General features: G+C 43.1%; 1 protein-coding gene across 5 annotated transcripts in view; it reads right to left on the reverse strand.

Moving 5' to 3' along the window:
• Positions 1–21,355, reverse strand: part of MEF2B (myocyte enhancer factor 2B) — a 111,014-nt gene that overhangs the window by 69,851 nt on the left and 19,808 nt on the right. For 3 of the 5 annotated variants that reach the window (XM_033953932.1, XM_033953936.1, XM_033953937.1), the window contains exon 1: positions 21,121–21,351. The exons of 1 other annotated variant lie outside the window; for it this stretch is intronic. The gene's annotated coding sequence lies outside the window, so the exon portion shown is untranslated. Of the gene's footprint in view, positions 1–21,120; positions 21,352–21,355 lie in introns of those variants that run through there. One more of the 5 variants, XM_033953935.1, reaches the window with a different exon arrangement.

A 21,355-nucleotide genomic window follows, 5' to 3' on the forward strand; every position in this document is an offset into this window, starting at 1 on the left:
CGAGCAGGGCGGCAATTCGGGAGAGAGCAGGCAGGAGAAATCTGGGAAAGAGCATCGGGACAGCAGAGAGCAGGGCGTGCAGAGAAAAGGGCAGAGAGCAGGGCTTCAATGGAGCTAGAGAGTCGGAAAGACGTTTGCGACTGGTCTCCAGTAGTCACTTCTTGGGTTGATTGGCCAGCCCAGTCGGTTTCAAAAATTTATTTGGTGAATCGCATCCATGTCTACTTTGCATGCGTGGATTGGAAGCAGATCGCAGGAGAGGTTAGTGAATCAGGCCAGAGGGAAATCTGGTTGCAAAGGGGTCACAAACCGATTGGTTTGCTTTGTGAATCTAGCCCATAATTTACTAAACTGTGGTAAGGACAAATACATGCATACTGCAGCTTAAAAAGAGCTTACCAAAGGGTGCTTTGAGGCATATCACAGTAAGTTTCAAATTTTTTAGTGCATGGGTAGTGCGTGCACGTATTTTTTTATTTTGTGGCCAAGGGGGCATTTCTGCACTAATCAGCACAAGATCCTACCTGTTGGAACTGTTTGAAAGAGCCTGGAACTCTTGATCACATGCTTCTTCACTGTACTATGGTTCATTCCTTTTGGATTCGTATCTGGGACACCATAAAATCTATTACCAAATGTTCAGAACCTATTTCCATGGACATTATAATCCTTCGTTCTCAACACCCTTGCTTCGCACTATCAAACTGTCCTCCCAAACTCATTGACACCATGTTTGTGACAGCTCTTATGCACATTTTAAAAAATTGGAAATCATCTACATTACTAGACTACACCTTTTGGTGGAACTCTTTGAGCATGTACCATAAATTCGAATCATATGCATATGAAAAAAACATGATATCTCGTTTCTCTACAAAATTGATGCGAAATAAATCACCTTGGTCGTTCTTGGATTCATATGTTCATTCTGCCTCGTAGACACTTCTACCCCTCTCTTTTTCTCCCTCTTTCTCTTTCTCCTTCTTTACCTTTCTTTTTTCTTTTACTTCATCCTCACTTTCTTTTTTCTTTTACTTCATCCTCTCTGCTTATCTACCCTTTCTATTTCTTTTCTTAGCAGTTTCAAATACTCTGAATGCTTCTTAATAATTTGTTATATGCAAATGAATGCAATTACGGTTTCTTTTGTTTCTACATCAATATTTCTTATTCAATTTTCATGTACTTGAACTGCTTTCTGTATATTATTTATAATATTCAATAAAATTATTGAACTCAAAAAAAAAAAAAAGCACATCGGCAATGCCATGTGCTAACAGATAAATGCAGGATTAACACATGAGCCCTTACCACCTACAAAAAAATGAGTGCTAATAGCCATGTGCTAATGGCAACAATTAGTTCATGCAAAACTACTGATTAAGGAAAAATTCAGAGATATTCAATAAACTGACTTGGGTGAGATGGAGAACAAACTCATAGCATTAAACCCTTCCCACTAGTATAACTCGGGATTTATTTCTGAGACTCCAAATGTTGGTTTTAGTGTGTGTGTGACTAACTTGTAAGTGTGTTTGAGACAAGACCGTGATCCCCAATGAGGTGATTCATGTGCCAAGCACAGCAAAGATACAGTATGGATAGTCCAGGTTTTGGGCTACTGAACTGTCAGGCACATTATAAGCAAGTTTCAAGTTTATTAAAAATTTTGATTAAACGCCTGTCATAAATTCTAAGCATTGTACATAAAAAAAGGATGTAATTTTAAAAACAAAACTTAGATGTATATATAAACAAATGACATGGACAGGAACAAACTCAGAAATACAGAAATCCATTCTAGGATTTAAAAGCAAACTAGATGCACATCTCCTTACGAGAGGCATAGAGGGATATGGGTGACTAAAATTACACCAGGTGTATACCTGGCTGGGCCTCTGCGTGTGCAGATCGCCAGACTTGATAGACCGAAGGTCTGATCCGGAGATGGCGCTTCTTATGTTCCTGTATAGCACCATAAGCACATTATTACTTTTTGAGCATGTAAAAATAATTAAAAAATCAATATACTTACCACGACCGATGATGAACACATCACCCCAGTAAAGGCACAAAAAATTAAGAAGCATGATTTGGGTGTATGAGGTCTGGTAATAAAATTAACTTGATATGAGTTTGTTCTCCATCTCACCCAACAATTAGTGCATGGCCATTAATTGGTAAACCAAAATCAGTCATTTTCAGGCTACAATAAGGTTGTGCTAAGGCTATTTTCTACCACAGAGATGTAAAAGGATCCCAGAAGGTTTAAACTCAAGTCTACAATGTATTTTGTATTTCTAAGTCTTCTCCAGTGTATCCCTGCTGTCAGCGCTAGAACACAACACAGTTAGAATGCTCTTATGGGTCTCAGGTCAGTTGTTAGCCGTAAAAGATATTTTTACGATTCTCCAGGAGCTTTGGAAACAAAGTCACTAATGAAAGGACTCTAGTTATGTGAAAATCCAAGTATAGCCAATGTGGCAGTCTTATTGCAGAGCATTTATGGGTTAATGGGGGGGGGGGAGGAGAGGGAGGGTTGGAGGCGCCGTAATGAGAATGAGAGATCAAGATTGTAGGGGTTAAATCTCTGCATATAGCTTCAACACTGAGTTTAACAGACTGTGCCTTAAAGAAACATAGAAACATGATGGCAGATGAAAGGCCAAATGGCCCATCTAGTCTGCCCATCCACAGTAACCATTATCTCTTTCTTTCTCCGAGAGATTCCACATGCCTATCCCATTACACACTTTCATTCCTCTTGTCCAATTAGCGGACAGAATTCTGTGGGCGACTCCTGAACACCCACTGTATACCCATTACTAACTCTTTAAGCCCCACAAGAGACCCCTAACAGAAAGCACATCAAGATGGCCTCAAGGCAAAAGGATTGGTTCCTTTACCCTGCAATAAGTATATCACTCCAATGGATTCCAAATTACATCCTAGCTTGCACTGTCAACATGTACGGGCAGACTATGACCCTTCCGTTAAAACCGGGGTCTCTACTATTTGAGGAGCTCATTTCCCTCGGTGTCAGGTCAAAACCGTAGAAGACAAAGGCGCGCGCCGACAACTGAGCGCAGCGCGGAGGCGCGCGCCAAAGAAAATAACTGTTTTTAGGGGCTCCAACGGGGGGTGTAGGAGGGAACCCCCCCACTTTACTTTATACAGATCGCGCCGCGTTGTGGGGGCGTTGTAACCCCCCACATTTTACTGAAAACTTCACTTTTTCCCTAAAAACAGGGAAAAAGTTAAGTTTACAGTATAATGAGGGGGGTTACAACCCCCCAAACCACCCGCAACGCCGCTGCGATCTGTATTAAGTAAAGTGGGGGGGGGGCTCCCCAACAAAAACCCCCGTCGGAGCCCCTAAAAACTGTCATAGCCTCTCAGCAAGAATGCAACAGCCCCAAAATGCGGAAGAAATTTATTTAATCTCTTTACTCTTCACCAAGTCCACAGCCCTATTTCTTGATGGGATACGCCTATAAGAAAATTTTGCTGCTTTAATTAACCTTTAACCTCAGTCTTTGACTGACAAGGCTGAAGCAGCTTTTTTTTGTAAGCAATATTTTTCATTTGTATAATGATATACAAATCTAGTGTTTTTAGACTACTGCATTTAGCCAGTTATACAGCAGATACATGGCAAATATTAACCCCCTGTTTTACTAAGGTGCGCTAACCGATTAGCACACGCTAATCAAATTAGCGTGTGCTAAATGTTAATGCGTCCATAGATTAACATGCACGCATTAGCGTTTAGCGTGCACTAATCGGTTAGCGCACCTTAGTAAAACAGGGCCTAAGTGTTCAATGGTCATATTATATGTGAATTTAATTTCTTGCAAATCAATGAACAAAAGGTGTAAATCTGAATTCAAAATTTTGCCCGCAGATGCTCTGCCAAAAATGGCATCTCTGGGGGAAAAGAGCAAATTAAATACAGTCTGATTGTTTCAGAAAATCCTTTAAAAAAAACGTCCATGAATCAATACTGGCCAACACAACCAGTTCTAGTGTTGCAGTGTTATGTATGAACAAATTACCCTTTCGTACAGTGGTCTGCCCAATGTTTGGCAATCCATGTGAAGTAGGGGGATGGAGGTATTGTACCACCCTGCTCACCTTGACAGTGAACCTTTGGTCCTGTGCATCTGATCTGGTGGCACTGAACCCTAGGCACTGGACCCCTTAGGGAGTGGGTATTTTCCTCATGAATACTGAGGCATTCTTAATAAGTAAAACAAAAATTACTGGGGCCAATGGCCATGTCCTTAACAGAGAGATATTCCTAAGATGCTAAATCTGTCACAGAAATTTCTAGCCCTTTGTTTGTACAACTACCATGGAAACAGATGGAGAACGTTGTTTTTTCCAAAATATAGTTCTGCCGTAAAGCTCATCCTTTGCTCTGTAGCAGCTGGTTTAGCAGTCCTGCTACTAAAGCTCCCTAAACCATTAAAACACAAGTTAGTGTATGCTGCTACCCACTGGCGTAGTAAAGAGGGGCGGGAGGTGGATTGCCCTGAGCACCGTCTTAGAGGGGGCACTGGCCCCTCTCCTCCTCTCTGCATTCCCTGTTCCTTCCCACTCCTCACCCACTGCCCGCGTTCACTTCCCCCATATTGTACCTCTAACTGGTTGCTGACGCCAGCAGTCGGCATTCTTTTCCGATGTTACTTCTGGATCCAGCAACTAGGAAGTGAGGTCAGAGGAGAGCCAGCACGGGCAGCAAGTTGGAGATACAGCTCGTGCCGGGGAAGCTAACCAGGTATGGGGGAAAGGAAGGGGGGTGCAAGAGGGACTGCCCCCATTCCAGGTGCTCCCACCTTGCTACGCCAGTGCCCTTATGTATTTAAAATAATCACTCATAGTACAAGCCTCTAGGGCAGGGGTGTCAAAGTCACTCCTCGAGGGCCGCAATCCAGTCGAGTTTTCAGGATTTCCCCAATGAATATAAGAACATAAGCAGTGCCTCTGCTGGGTCAGACCAGAGGTCCATCATGCTCAGCAGTCCGCTCACGCGGCGGCCCATACAGGTCCAGGACCTGTATAGTAATCCTCTATCTATACCCTTCTATCCCCTTTTCCTTCAGGAAATCATCTAATCCAGTGGTTCCCAACTCTGTCCTGGAGGACCACTAGGCCGATCGGGTTTTCAAGCTAGCCCTAATAAATATGCATGAGAGAGATTTGCATATAATGGAAGTGACAGGCATGCAAATCTGCTCCATGCATATTCATTAGGGCTAGCTTGAAAAACCGATTGGCCTGGTGGTCCACCAGGACGGGGTTGGGAACCACTGATCTAATCCCTTCTTGAACTCCCAATACCGTACTCTGTCCTATCAAACTCCCTGGAAGCGCATTCCAGGTGTCCACCACCCTTTGGGTGAAGAAGAACTTCCTAGCATTAGTTCTGAATCTGTGCCCTCTTAATTTTTCCGAATGCCCTCTCGTTCTTGTAGTTTTTGAAAGTTTGAAGAATCTGTCCCTCTCCACTTTCTCCATGCCCTTCATGATCTTGTAAGTCTCTATCATGTTCCCTCTAAGTCTCCGCTTCTCCAGGGAAAAGAGCCCCAGTTTCTCTAATCTTTCAGCATATGAAAGGTTTTCCATACCTTTTATCAATCGCGTCGCTCTTTTCTGAACCCTCTCAAGTATCGCCATATCCTTCTTAAGGTATGGCGACCAATACTGGACGCAGTACTCCAGATGGCAGGATAACTTCTTTCGTTCTGCTTGTAATACTTTTCTTGATAATACTAGCATTCTATTTGCCTTCTTAGAGACCGCTGCGCACTGTGCCGACGGCTTTATTGTCTTGTCCACTAGAGATCTATTAGCATACAATGAAAGCAGTGTATGCAAATAGATCTCATGCATATTCATTGGAGAGATCCTGAAAACCTGACTGGATTGCGGCCCTTGAGGAGGGACTTTGACACCCCTGCTCTAAGGAGATGAGAAAGAGTTAAGAGAAGTCTTACAAAGCCATCTTCAGGGAGACCCTATTATTAGGAGAGTGTATGTCAGAACGGAATTAAACGTCAGTACAGTACTCCCCCGCAAATTTGTGGTTCAGCGTTCGCTGCCTCAGTCATTCACAGGTTTTTTTCTTCTTCCTCTTGCTGCTTTTAAGAAGGGCCGGCTCAGGTGAGGGATCCATGAGGAGAAGCAGCAGCTTGCGTCCGTGTGGAAGGCGACTCGGAGAACACGGTTCCCAGCGCCCGGTGCTCATCTGCCCCCCACCCCTCGTGCCATGGAATCTGGCCCGCCTGCTGCTGCAGCGGCACCTACTACTTCCAGCACAGCCACTGTGAGGGAGATTGGGGAGGGGGGAGAGAGAGAGGAGATCGGTGGCAGTTGCAGCAGTAGAGCGCACACGCAAGATGGAGCCTTCCAGCCGATGGCGACCAATGGCAGCAGCCAAAAACAGAGCGGGGAGGGCATTTTTGTACCATATCCATTTTTCGCGGTTTTTCACTTTTCGTGGTCACTCTGAGAACCTAACCCCCGCGAATTTCGGGGGAGTACTGTATATAATAATGATCCCTATTCAAAATTTCAGGCTATCAAATAATAATTGTATGTGAAATTACAACATGTGCTCAGAGATGTGTGGCCTTGCCAAGGACTGAAGCCCCTATAGCAAGGCCCACCATCCAATCATTGCATATGTGATAAATTACTAGGAAATTACTCTTATGCTGTGGCTTCACAATATTAATAAAAATTTAAAATATTTTCACTTAACTTTGGGTGTTTGTGAGGGTCCCGATGTGTACCACGTTTCGTTGTCTTTTTCAAGGGACCCAAAAAAGAATGAAAATGTTTGTCTGAAAACGAGTGGCGTGGCGAGTCCAATTCAAAATTCACACTCTAACACGCTGTCAATGAAAATTCTTGTCTTCATTCTGCGGATCATTATGTATACACTGACGCATCAACTCTTTTTGATCTCTATGTACAAAACTAGAATCCTCCCTAACATATTTATCACGCACTAAAAAGCATAGCACACCTTTGTAAAAGAGGGGGCTAGTCTGCAATTTTTTCATAAGAATCGAATTAAAACCAGGGAACCTAAAAGTGGGTTGTCCGAACACTGGTGTGACTAGGGTAGCAATTCCATAAACCGAAACCAAGATTTAGGTACCCCAATGCCATACGCTTGGTGCCAATTCTATAGCTTCTAGGCACCAAAATTCTATTATAGAATATGAGCCTAAGTCAGCATTGGCATACCTAAAGTTGGCACCAACAATTATGCCAAGTCAATGCCAGGTGCAACTGTTGCGGCCCCCTTTTGAGATATGTGCTATGGAGTTAGGCACTCCATCTTAATGCATATCTTGATGGGTGCCAATTAATTTCAATAATTGTTGTTAACCAATTATTGATGATTCATAGCTTGAAACATGCTCAAATCTGAGGACCATATATAGTGGGTAATGATTTTGGAACATGTTATAGAAAAGCACCTAGTACTTATGTGCAAAAATGTGAATATGTAGCACCAGTCACCCGCTAAGTGCTATTAAGATCCTCCTTAACAGACTCTATGCAAACAGAATCTGTGGTTACATTTTCAAATGGTTTAGATCAGGGGTGCCCAATAGGTCGATCGCGATCGACCAGTAGCTCGCCAAGGCACAGTGAGTCGATCATCCAGGACTCACTTTGCCTTGGCGATCTATCGGGTCGATCAGTCTTCCTCTCCCCGACGTCAATTCTGCCGTCGGAGAAGAAGTTCGGGCCAGCCAATCGCTGCCTGGCTGGGTGGAACTTCCTCTCCAAGGGCAGAATTGACGTCGGGGAGAGGAATGCTGGTCGGCCCGAAGCAGGGAGAGCATGGGGCGTCGTCGACGTCAGCTTTGGGGGCCTGTTATCCATTGGTGGCGGTTTGGGTCCTGTTCCCCGATGGCAGTGGCAGTGGCTTGGGGAAGGGCAGGGAGAAAGAAAGAAAGGGGGCAGGCAGGGAGACAGAAGGAAAGAAGAGAAACAGAAAAAAAGAAAGGGGGCATGAAGAGAGAAAGAAAGAAAGGTCAGGGAGAGAGGAAGAAAAAGTTGGGGGAGGGAATCAGGTGTGGAGGAAAGGAAGCATACAGGCTGAAAGAAAGATTGGATGCACAGTCAGAAGAAGAAAGTGCAACCAGAGACTCATGAAATCACCAGACAAGGTAGGAAAAATAATTTTATTTTAAATTTAGTGATCAAAATGTGTCTGAATTTATATCTGCTGTCTATATTTTACAATATGGTCCCCTTTTACTAAACCGCAATAGTGGTTTTTAGCGCAGGGAGCCTATGAGTGTGGAGAGCAGCGCTGGGCATTCAGCGCAGCTCCCTGTGCTAAAAACTGCTATTGTGGTTTAGTAAAAATTGAGAGGGGTGGGTATTTGTCTATTTTTGTATGGTTGTTACTGAGGTGACAGTGCATAGAGTCATCTGCTTTGACCTCTTTGAAAAAACTCCGGAGTAGGAATGATAATTAACAATTCTATGCGTACAGTGTGCATTGTGGTTTTTAAAAATTTTATTGTTGGTAGATCATTTTGACTTGGTCATTTTAAAAGTAGCTCGCGAGTCAAAAAAGTGTGGGCACCCCTGGTTTAGATCTTTTATAGAGATGAGCCACTTTGTGATACAGAATGGATCAGATAACTGAGATAATGAGAACCTCAAATTTCCTTCCTCAATCAAAATAGACAATATTGAAATTCAATTACCTAAACACCGGAAATCACTCAGAGTACTCCTCAACCCTGCCCTAAAGATGAAAGATCACATCTCCCACATATTGAAAAAAATAGTCCACAAAACTGAAAATTACCAAACCCCTTAAAATACCGCTATCGCCAAAAATTTCAGACTTGTAGTCCAAAGCATCATCACACCTCACTGACTACTGCAATGCCCTACCGATAGGTATTCCGAAAAAGCTCCTAAAAGCTCTACAATTGGCCCAGAATACTGTAGCCAGGATGATACATAATATCCCAAGACAAGAGCACATCACACCAACACTGACATCTTTACACTCGCTCTCAATAGAGCACCGTATCCACAACAAAACTTTGATGCTGGTTTTCAAACCTCTGGCCTGGACACTATCTCCAATACCGACATTCACCCTACAGTACATACCGGTATCTACCAACTTACTTGACCACTGTGATCCTCAAATTCAAACCTCCTTGATATACCCTCCACTAAAGAAGTCTGCCATGAAGAACGCAGAAACTATCTTTTACATCAAGGGACCCCAGTGGTGGACCCAATTCCCGGAATAAATTTGACTGACAACTGACCTTAAGACATTTAAATCCTCATTAAAAATATACCTGTTTGGGGAGCAGCTTACTGGACCGGAGAGGAGTTGTGGGGTGTCCCGTGCTGACCCCGGAGTGAACGGCGACGGCTTTTCCTTTCTCCTGGCTGGCTGGCTGGCGGTGCATGCAGGCACTAACAGAGACGGACCCCTGACGTCACCGGGTCCGTCTCCGATATTATTTAAAGCAGCCGCTGCTGTGACTGTGCTGGGAGCAGCTTACTGGACCGGAGAGGAGTTGTGGGGTGTCCCGTGCTGACCCCGGAGTGAACGGCGACGGCTTTTCCTTTCTCCTGGCTGGCTGGCTGGCGGTGCATGCAGGCACTAACAGAGACGGACCCCTGACGTCACCGGGTCCGTCTCCGATATTATTTAAAGCAGCCGCTGCTGTGACTGTGCTGGGAGCAGCTTACTGGACCGGAGAGGAGTTGTGGGGTGTCCCGTGCTGACCCCGGAGTGAACGGCGACGGCTTTTCCTTTCTCCTGGCTGGCTGGCTGGCGGTGCATGCAGGCACTAACAGAGACGGACCCCTGACGTCACCGGGTCCGTCTCCGATATTATTTAAAGCAGCCGCTGCTGTGGTTGCGGCCGCAGCCGCGCGGCCGCAGGGCGTGGCCGAAGGGGCGTGCCCTAAGGGGCACGCAAGGCCCCTTGGGAGCCCCTTAGGAGCCACGTGGAGATCGGGAGCCGGTAGTGGGAAATTCATATGGATTATTTAGATCCGGATCAGATCCTGCTCCCTATTATTGGATCCAAGAAGTATATATTCCTTAACTGCTGCAGTGAGGACGGCGTTGAAGTTTTTCTCTTTTCTTCTTTTTCTTAATAATGCCAAAAAGACGAGGAAGGAACGCCGGAGGAGCCTCCCGGCGACCCCTAACTCCAGTGGTTACTATTGATGATTTTCTCCGACGCCTACAACGGGAACAAGAAGGGTCGGGTGCTAGCTCATTGGGGATACCCCCGGAGAGTAGTACGGTGGGCTCCCCTGAGCATGAAGTCACTCTTAGCCCCGACGTTAGGACGCCACCCCTCCAACCCACGCCGCAAGCTACTAGCTCTCCACGGGACCAGAATCCACCTGAGGAGGTGGCTAGTTCTTTGTCCACAGAGGCTAGTATGGAGGGCTTGCTGAATATGACAACGCGACTTGCGACCGGGACAACAACAGAGGTTGGAGGAATACAAGACCACACTGAGGTAAAGCTAATTTCTGAACATTTAGATACTACACCATTACAACTTTTTTCACCTACAAAACCTCCTACAGTCACACTCGAAGCATTATGGGACTTGGTAGTGAATTTGGGGAATTCCTTAAATCCTCAAATAAAAAGTTTGGATAAAGAATTAAAAGAACAAAAGGAAGAAATAAAAGTTTTAAAGCAGGATATGTTACAATTTAAAACTGAGACACAAAATACAAATAAGGAGTTAATCTTACTGAAACAAAATCAAGATATGTTGGTTAAAGATAATATATTACTCAGGAAGAAGTTGGAAGTGCAGGAGAATAATGGTCGTATAAATAATTTGAGATTTATAAACTTTCCAAGAATCCTGTCAACTTCTCCTAGAGAAATGGTGAAAAGATATTTTATGGAAATTTTGGAAATTCCTGAAAACTCCTTACCTCCTCTTACAAGAGTGTATTACCTACCTGCTAAGCCCATATTCAAAGAAGAAGGGAAAATTGAGGAACCCCGGGAGAGATCAATGGACATTTCGGCAATACTGGAACAATCAGATAGGGAACTGGCTGTTCCAGCTACTCTCTTGTTGTCTGTCGCTTTGGCTCCAGACAAAGATTGGATATTAAAACTTTTCTTCAAAAACAGATCCAAAGACTTCCTGGGGCAGCATATTCAGATTTTTCCTGATGTCTCTAGAGAGACTCAGAAAAGAAGGAAAGAATTTTTAATTCTTAAGCCTGGAGTAACTCAAATAGGGGGTATTTTCTTTTTGAGATATCCATGTAAATGTGTAGTTAGATATTTATCATTTAAGTATATATTTACAGAGCCATCTCAGCTGATTAGCTTTATCTCAGTGAAACGTCTAGAAAAAGGAATAATAACAACATAACGTCTATTTAAGGTTAATTCCCTGCACTTTAGTCAGAAAAGGATTTTTTTTTCTTATTTAACTAATTTGAATTATATTTGTTCTACTCTTAATTATGGATCTAATAATATTGAGGACTAGTGTGAGATCAGCTAGATTAGAAGTTCCTTGTAGTAATATTAATTTTGGAATGTTAATTTAATATGTTGTGTGATCTCACTTTACTGTACAAGATGTATATGCTTGGAAATTTTGTAAAAAAATTCTATAAATAAATAATATAAAAAAAAAAAAAAAATATACCTGTTTAAAGATACTACTTACCCCACCCTCTAATTTGCTACATAATTCCTCTAAACAATTACAATCAGACAGTCTAAAGAGCTAGAACCTAAGCTTTTAAGCTGATATCCAGGGCCAGCGTTGGTAGGGACAAACAGAGCAGCAGCCCTGGGCCCCATAGCTCCAGGGGGACCTATGGCTTGGCATTTCCCACTCATTTCCCAGAATGACCTGACGTTGCCCTCTCACCTTCCTAACTACAAAATTATTTTCCCACAGCAAGTATCGGCCGCCTTGAAGATTTCTCTCTGCCGCGTCAGAAGTTGTGTCTGGAGTGGGGCCAGAATGCATCAGAGAAAGCTGTGAGGCAGCTGGTCAGTCACTGCCACAGAAAATGTATTTGGTAGACTGGAAGATGAGGGAGAAGGGAGGGAAACATCGGGCTGTGCTAGGAAGAAGAAGAGAGATGCTGGGCCATAGGGCTCCCTGGAGCTATTTTAAGTTGGAGGAGATGCTGAATCAAAGGTGGGAAAGAGGAGCCTGGAGAAAGAAATGTTAGGACCAAAAATGGGTTTGGGGGGGAAGAAAGAGAGACACAGAGAGATAGTAGATGATGGAAGCCAGAAAAAGGAGATATATTGGATGCAGAGGGTATGAGAGAGACGCTGGATGAGCTACAGTCAGGAAGCAAGAACAATGTTGGTCCTAGGGATGGAAAAGAGAGAGGGAGAAATGCTGGATAAGGAGGGAAGAGAGAGGTAGGAAATGTTGGGACATAGGAGAAGGAGGGAGAGATATTGGTTAATGGGGCATGAATAAGGAACAGCAAAAAAGATGGATTAGAACCGGATGGAGAGAGAAAGAGGAGAGATGTTGGACCATGAAGGGGAGAAGGAGTGGGAGGGAAGAAAGATGATGGGAGGAGAGAGGGAGAGATGCTGAGTTACAAGAGTGGAGGGATAGGAGATACTGGAAATGGTAGAATCATGTGAGAGAGATCAAGAGGAGGAGTGGCAAGGAGCTAACGATAGTGAATACAGGAATGTGATAATGAGGTGTAGATGAAAGATAGCAGGGAATAGAAGGCTGGGGAAGGAATGCTAGAGAATGAGAGTAGATGAAAGTTGAAAAAGAAAAGAGGGTGAAATTTGAGTGGGCAGGGATAGAAAATAAACAAAAGGAGGAAGAACTAAAAGGGAAGGATCAGTATATCAGAGACAGGTGTAGTGAGGGAATGAAACAAGACGGGAGAGATGATAAACGCCAAATGGATAGCAGACAATGGAAAGAGAATTAGCAGAACACACAGAAAGGCAGAAGAGAAACTAGGACCAACATAATGGAAAAATAAAATGTCCAGACAACAAAGGCAGAAAAAGGGTATTTTATTTTGGAATTTATTAACTGGTGTTAGCTTTGTATTGTTCAGTGGTATAGCCAGAGAGCTGATTTGGAAGGAGGGGGAGGTAAGCCTAAAGTGTGTGGGCATGAAATTTTCTCCATGCCCCCTGCCCAAATACAAAATATAAATACCTGATCTGACAGGCATCCCCAAGCTCCACTACCTGAAGATCTCTTCCTCCAATCCAGCAGCCAAATTTCTCCATGCTCTGCAGCTCAGGGACACTGCCCCTGGCTGCAGAGCTTGGAGATTTCTGGCTGTCAGACAGGAGGATGAAGAGATGATCTTCAGCTGGTAGGGCTTCCGAATCTCCATAGTAAAGGAATCTTGGGGGGGCCTGGGCCAAGGATTCCCTTTGGCTATGCTACCGATTATGTTCACTACAAAAAGAAGTGCACTTCTGTTTTTATTTCTCCAGTGCTGCAGTACTTGCCGATTTTAATTTCTTGGGGTTCCCAATTCAATTTTAGTCTTCATATTTCTATTCACAGTCCTTTTTAAGTATTTGGTAATGGTCTTTCTGTGTTTGTGTGTGAAGAAGTCATCTCATTTAAAGTAGTTTTAAGTGCGGTAAAAATCGCAGGTGGGAGAGTGAGAGAGGAGGGAGATCGGGAGACCCCCCCTCCTTAATTTTTGACCTGGGCCCCAACATATCTAAAATTAGTCCTGCTGATGTCACATAGCTAAATGTAGAATTGGAGGAAATAAAACTAATTGGAGGAAATTTTTTTTCACTCAGAGAATAGTTAAGATTTGGAACGCGTTGCTAGAGGATGTGGTAAGAGCAGACAGTGTAGCTAGTTTTAAGAAAGGTTTGGACAACTTCCTGGAGGAAAAGTCCATAGTCTGTTATTGAAAAAGACATGGAGGAAGCCACTGCTTGCCCTGTATAGGTAGCATGGAATATTGCTACACCTTGGTTTTTGGCCAGGTACTAGTGACCTGGATTGGTCACCGTGAGAACGGGCTACTGGGCTTGATGGACCATTGGTCTGACCCAGTAGGGCTATTCTTATGTTCTTATTGCACCTTGTCTTATTTCTAACATGATTAACACCTGTAAATCGCTCCCCTACATACTCTTGTTACCCCTGAAAATTATGGTACGCCTCCTCCAAATTAAACTAAACTTTAAGTTTGTATACCGCATCATCTCCATAAAGATAGAGCTTGGCCTGGTTTACAGGTACGGTAATTCAATAAATGAGGGAAGGACATAATAAGAAATTAGAGGTTTTCAGATGCTTTTGGAATAATTGGAATGAGCCTAGGTTTCGTAGCAGGGCAGGGAGGTTATTCCAAAGCTCAGTGAATTTGAAGAAAAGGGATTTTCCTAATTTACCTGCATATATGACGCCTTTTAACAAGGGGAAAGATAGTTTGAGTATGTGGATGGATCTGGTAGTGTCAGGTCTGGAAGAATTCCAGGATAGTGGGTTTAGGGGAGGAAGAATGCCATGTAGGATCTTGGAAATTAGACAGGTACATTTAAAGTGAATCCTAGAAATCAATGGAAGCCAGTGAAGTTTTGACAGAAGCGGGGAAACAGGGTCGAATTTGCTTTTTGCGAAGATCAACCTAGCCGCAGTGTTCTGGATCCGCTGAAGTCTTTGAAGATTTTTCTTGGTTAGACTTAGATAGATGGAATTACAATACTCCAGTCTGGAAATTATACATGTAAAGTTGTGATCCACCTAGAAACTGACTGAGAAAGAGCAGAATATAAATTCTTCCAATAAATAAATTCCAGTGATCCCTTCACCAGTCCTGGGAAAAACCCTAACCAGTCAGGTTTTCAGAATATTCATGACAGAGATTTGCACACACTGCCCCCCTCTCTCATGCATACCCATTATGGATACCCCGAAATCATGAGCGGCTGGGGTTCCTTCAGGGAATGTCTGGGAATCATTGTATTGTTTTAGAACCTAGGTGCACAACTGCCACCTGTCTTTTTCATTATTTCTCCTCTCATTCTTTGCCTCTGAGACCATCTGACCTATTGGGTACGGGAGAACCTTTACTTGCCTTCAGGTAGGGCTCCTTTTATTAAGGTACGCTAGCGTTTTTAGTGCACGCAGGAAATTACCATGCGCTACGCTTCTAGAGCTAACGCCAGCTCAATGCTGGCATTAAGGTCCAGCGCACGCGGCAATGTAGTGCGTGCTATTCCGTGCGTTAAAGCCCTAACGCGGCTTAGTAAAAGGAGCCCTTAGAGTTTAATTCTGGGGTGAACTTCTAAAAGAAAAATGTTCAAATATAGAAGACAGCATCTGAAATTTCCTGTCAAGAGGGACCAAGGACGGCAACATAGGATTTGACTGGAAAAACGATGCGCTGCAACACCTCTAAATCGTTCTTAGGTCTTTTAATAGAGAGACTATTAACTGCAGAAAGTGCAGGACACATGGCTGTATCTGGCACAAAGTTTCAGCATTCACGTCAGGAAATCTCTGCAATTCATTAAAGTGGGAACAGGATGACAGCAGCATGGTGTGTGGGAAGGAATCAAGCTCTGCAATAGACAGGAAGGAGAGAAATGCAGCAGTGGTAGAAACAGATTCTTCTGTCCTTAAACTCGAGCCCCCTGTTTGTGGCAGTGTATTTCCAAAACTTGCTATCATGTGCTAGGTGCTGTGAATAGACCACTATTGGCATCTTCGATTTATACAACCAAATCAGATGCATCAGTATTTTAGAGGCCATCATGTACACCACCAGAGAGCCTAAATTTATAAACTGTGCCAAAACCTTCCTTGGAAATCATTCAACTTGAAAAATGTGACTTTATAGCTCAAAGAATACATCCAGCCTTATTTGGGGGGAGGGGGAGATAGGCAGAACGGATCAACCATATGGTCATCTTCTATGAGTAATATGAAACGTATATTAGCTAAGGAGAAACAACAGTAAGAAAACCCTGCTAAAAGTGGCAGAGAATGTCTGTCTTTTTTTTTATTTTTTTGCAATATTTTTTATTAATGATATCACAGAACAAGATCAAAGACTGCAGATGAACAGACAATAACACGAAGAAAATAATGATCGCTAATAGAAGCAGTACCCCTGCACATAAGTACAAAAGTTGAACATCTCAAGAATTGTCAGCACAGTTTTAACAGCACCTTTTTCAGTTATAGTTTTATAACCTCCATGCTGGAAAAGACCAATTTAATTGGGACAAGAGGGAAGACTCTACCAAGTGCATGAAAGAAATGTAACTTCTTGCTATAAAATGCTTTCAGTAAGTAATTCTGGTATTTTCTAATTCAGATGTTCAAATTATTCTAAGTTTTACCTAGACATTTCAGCCTATTCCGTGTTTGACAATATCAGACAGAATGCTTCATCCTCTGGAATTCAAAATAGAGGAAGATCAGAAGCTACGTATATTACCTCAGATTTATGTATCTGTGTAATGCTCCATCTGTCCAATAATTTGGCAAGAGGTCTCATCAAAGTGAAAAAAGACCAGCTCAGTTCTGTGGGCCACACATTCTGTGCAGAATTGATCCAGTCAGTTTGTGAACCTGTTTTAAAGTCTTCCCACCCCTCAATCCACATACTTGGGACCGATTCAGATTTCTAAAAAAAGGGGGAGAGTTAAGTATTTATTGCTTAGTCCAATTATGAAATATTTTATCCGGTGTTATTAGGAGAGGGATGGTAAATAGAACCAAGATTATAATAAAGTCTCCATATTACTCCGTGGGATGCTCTCACTGTGAGTATTGTATTCAGTTCTGGTCACTGTATCTCAAAAAAGATATAGCAGAATTAGAAAAGGTTCAGAAAAATGGAACTCTTCTCATATGAGGAAAGGCTAAATAAGTTAAGGCTCTTTAGCTTAGAAAAGAGAAGGCTGAGGGGGATATGACCGAGGTCTTCATAATCCCGAGTGGGCTAGAATGGGTAAAAGTGAATCGATTTTTCACTCTTACAAAAAGTACAATGAAGAAATGCCTTTAAAACAAATGTGAGGAAATAATTTTTTTAATTCAATGAATAGGTGAAACATAGAAACATGATGGCGGATAAAGGCCAAATGGCCCATCTAGTCTGCCCATTCATAGTAACCATTATCTCTTTCTCTCTCTCCAAGAGATCCCGCTTGTCTATCTCAGACCCTCTTGAATTCAGACACAGTCTCTGTTTCCACCACATCTTCCGGGAGACTGTTCCACACATCTACCACCCTTTCTGCAAAAAAGTATTTCCTCAGATTACTCCTGAGCCTATCACCTCTTAACTTCATCCTATGCCCTCTCATTCCAGAACTTCCTTTCAAATGAAAGAGACTTGACTCATGTACATTTATATTACATAGGTATTTAAACGTCTCTATCATATCTCCCCTCTCTCCTCCAAAGTATACAGATTGAGATCTTTAAGTCTGTCCCCATACGCCTTATCACAAAGGCCACACACCATTTTAGTGGCCTTCCTCTGGACCGTCTCCTTCCTTTTCATATCTTTTTTTTTTTTAATGTTCTTTATTCATTTTTAAAGTTACATTAAGTGTTACATAGATTCAATCACATTAACAATACATATATCACTTACAGACTATCATTTGCACATTACTTAAAATATTATCACTCCCCCTTCCCTCCCTCCCTACCATATAATCCAGTATAATATAATATGTATTATAAAATATCCCCTCCCTACCCAATTAATACTAATAAAATTAAGGGAAACAAATCTAACTACTCCGTGCAATATTTTGTTAATGGTTTCCATACATCCTGAAATGTCTTGAAATAGCCCTTTTGTAATGCAATAAATCTTTCCATTTTATAGATATGGCATAGAGAGTTCCACCAAAAGTTGTAATTTAATCTTCTCCAATTCTTCCAATTATATGTGATTTGCTGAATGGCAACACCAGTCATTATAAGTAATAACTTATTATTATTCGCAGAAATCTGACTTTTTGCTCTCATTTCCATGCCAAATATCACAGTATCATAGGATAATGCCACCGGATTATCTAACAAATTATTAATTTGGTCCCAAATTGATTTCCAAAAATTCATAATAAATGGGCAATGAAACAGTAAATGATCTAAAGTTCCTGCTTCCAAATCTTTTCATATCTTTTTGAAGGTTCGGCCTCCAGAATTCTAAATAAGGAATCACCAGAGTCTTATACAGAGGCATCAATACCTCCTTTTTCCTACTGGCCATATCTCTCCCTATGCAACCTAGCATCCTTCTAGCTTTCGCCATCACCTTTTCAACCTATTTGGCCACCTTAAGATTATCACATTCAATCACACCCAAGTCCCGCTCTTCCGTTGTGCACATAAGTTCTTCACCCCCTAAACTGTACCGTTCCCTCTGGTTTTTGCAGCCCAAATGCATGACCTTGCACTTCTTAGCATTAAATTTTAGCTGCCAAATTTCAGACCATTCTTCAAGCTTCGCCAAGTCTTTCTTCACGTTAGTCACACCATCCGGTGTGTCTACTCTATTGCACATTTTTGTATCAGCCGCAAAGAGGCAAATCTTACCCGACAACCCTTCAGCAATATCATTTATAAAAATGTTAAAAAGAACAGGTCCAAGAACAGAACCTTGAGGCACACCACTGGTAACATCCCTTTCCCCAGAGCAATCTCCGTTGATCACTACCCTATGTCGCCTTCCACTCAACCACTTCCTGACCCAGCCTGTCACTTTGGGACCCATCCCAAGGGCATTTGGTTTATTTATCAGACGTCTGTGTGGAACACTGTCAAAGGCTTTGCTAAAATCTAAAGACACCACATCTAGCGCACATCCTCTAGAACTCATTGCCAGAGGATGTGATAACACCAATTTGTGTTTCTGGATTTAAAAATGATTTGGACAAGTTCCTGGAGGAAAAGTCTACAGTCTGCTATTGAGACACACATGGGGGATGTCACTAATTGCTCTGGGTTTGGTAGCATGGAATATTGCTACTATTTGGGGGGTTTTGCCAGATACTTGTGATCTGGATTGGCCACCTTTCATGCCTTAGATGCTCATAGAGAGAGAGGTTTTTGGAGCCCTCTTTGGTAAACAATTTTCAAGTGCTTGAGCTTTTTCCTGTGCTATCCCATACTGTGGAATCACTTGTCATGAATGCTGTGTCATTTTACCAATTTAATGCATTAAGGTGTGCTGTCAAAACTTTTTTGTTCCCTGTTAGTTGATCTGTGATGGAAGTGGGGATTTTCTGCCCCATCTTTGTGAAGTTTGGGAGATCTGTTGAAGTGCATTTGTGTCATTTCTCAGGCTTTGTCGTCTATTGTGAACAGACTGGTTTGCTGGCTGAATAAAATTGCAACCACCTGGAAGGCAGGGGTCATGGGGGCTGCAGTCTGAACACATGAGCACATTTCAAGTCACCACCACCTAATGAAAACTCAATGTCACCGCTCTGCCCGGAAACCATATTACAAAAGAAATTGGTCATTTCTGGCATTTGCACTCAAAACATACCATTACATTTGGCTGCAGATTTGTAGTATTCTTTTATATCTACTGCAAAACAATTTCAACCCATCACCCTTGAATAAAAAATCAGTCACAGCTGTCACTACCTTAGGTGGCTTCAGTGTGTGGTAATAAGCTAGCACTTTTTTTGCAGGGAAGGGGCGGGCGGGGGGGGGGGGGCAATCAGGGGGCAGTTTCCTCCTGCTGTTTACCAGCTCAGTGCCATGAACTTTCATTCATAAGGACGAGCAGTGCCCCTGAGCCACCAGAACAAAGCCCAGCATAATTTTCTACTCCCAAGGCAGAGACTTTCTTCCAGCAACTGTGTCGGGTGCTGATAGAGAGAACTGGAATTTTGCAAGTACTGAAGACATTTTCTGAGCTCAATTAAAAATAAATGTCTTACAGGAGCTCGAGACCACACGCAAACATGTGTCACACCTGAAGATGGAACCAACTGGATCTATTTAGCCAATAAAAATAAGAGATCACAGCCAACCACAAACACTAGTTTTATCTTTAATGCCCCTACAAGCCAGAGGTGATATACTTCGCTTAGAGCAGGGGTGTCCAACCTTTTGGCTTCCCTGGGCCGCATTGGCCGAAAAAAAATGTTTCTGGGGCCGCGCAAACGCTGCAGCAAGACAGAGGAGGGAGCTAGCAAGATGGTAAACACCCAGGGGCAGCAGAGGAAAACACTGCATCACCCTCGACTGGGGAGGCAGAAAATACTTCACTGGGCCGCATGCGGCCCTCGGGCCACAGGTTGGACACCCCTGGCTTAGAGAATCTTACTTCTGTACTGCTTCTGCCACTGACCAACCCCTGAAGGGTTAGTCTCAGCAAAATGACAAGTGGACCAACCCTTCTTATTAACCCTGATATGCACTAGAGTAGTGACCTAGCCCATATAAAAAAGAACTCATTCAGAGAGGCCAAGATAACACCTCCCCCCCCTTCTTCATTCCTAAGATCACCAGAGATAGGTCAATGTGCACAAGTTATCCCCATAAACGCTTCCAGCACAGTCAGGAATTTGATACAGCATTTCATGCCGGGAAATGCGTGCGTTGTCTATGTATATGCGCGCATGTATGCACGTGTTTGCATGTGTGCGTATTCGTGCCCGTGTATTTGCGTGTGCCTGCACGTGTTTATATATACACGTGTGCATTGTGTTTATATGGGTTATGTAAAAATCGCGTATATATTTGCGTGTATACGGATGTATATATACGTGTTTATGGGTACGCGCATGTGTTCGTGTGTGTCTGTATGTGTTTATGCGTGTGCGCGCCTAAGAGGTCATGGATTTAAAAAGATCACCGTCTATGGTTTGTGTTTAACCTGTAATTTATACACGTGTTCGCTGGTTCGTGACCTGCTAGGGAAGGAAGGGAGGGAGGGGATTTTGGGATTTAGCTCACGCCCTTCTCAATCGCAGCTCAACGTGAGCTCTATGCGGGTATTTTTCTACCCTTCCCTTACGCTATCGGCGACTCAGCGCAACCCGAGCCCCGCGACAATCCGGTTTCGCGGAACGGGAGAAAAGCTTTTGCCCACCTGACTTGCTCCGCGATCCACCGGCACTTTGGCTGCTGGAGCCTTCAGAAGCGGGAAATTCACGAAGCTGGAGGCGAAGTGCATTTAGGGAAGGGGATCGTCCGTCCTGAAGAGATGAGTCCGAGCGTCACTAACGCGTGAAACTTTGATCGCAACAGAGCGATTCGCAGCTTCGAGTCATTGTAGAGCAGGGTCTCTGGACAATTCAAAGCAGGAACACATTTGCCTAGGCTCG

The sequence above is a fragment of the Geotrypetes seraphini genome, chromosome 8, assembly GCF_902459505.1.
Source record: "Geotrypetes seraphini chromosome 8, aGeoSer1.1, whole genome shotgun sequence".
NCBI lineage: Eukaryota > Metazoa > Chordata > Amphibia > Gymnophiona > Dermophiidae > Geotrypetes > Geotrypetes seraphini.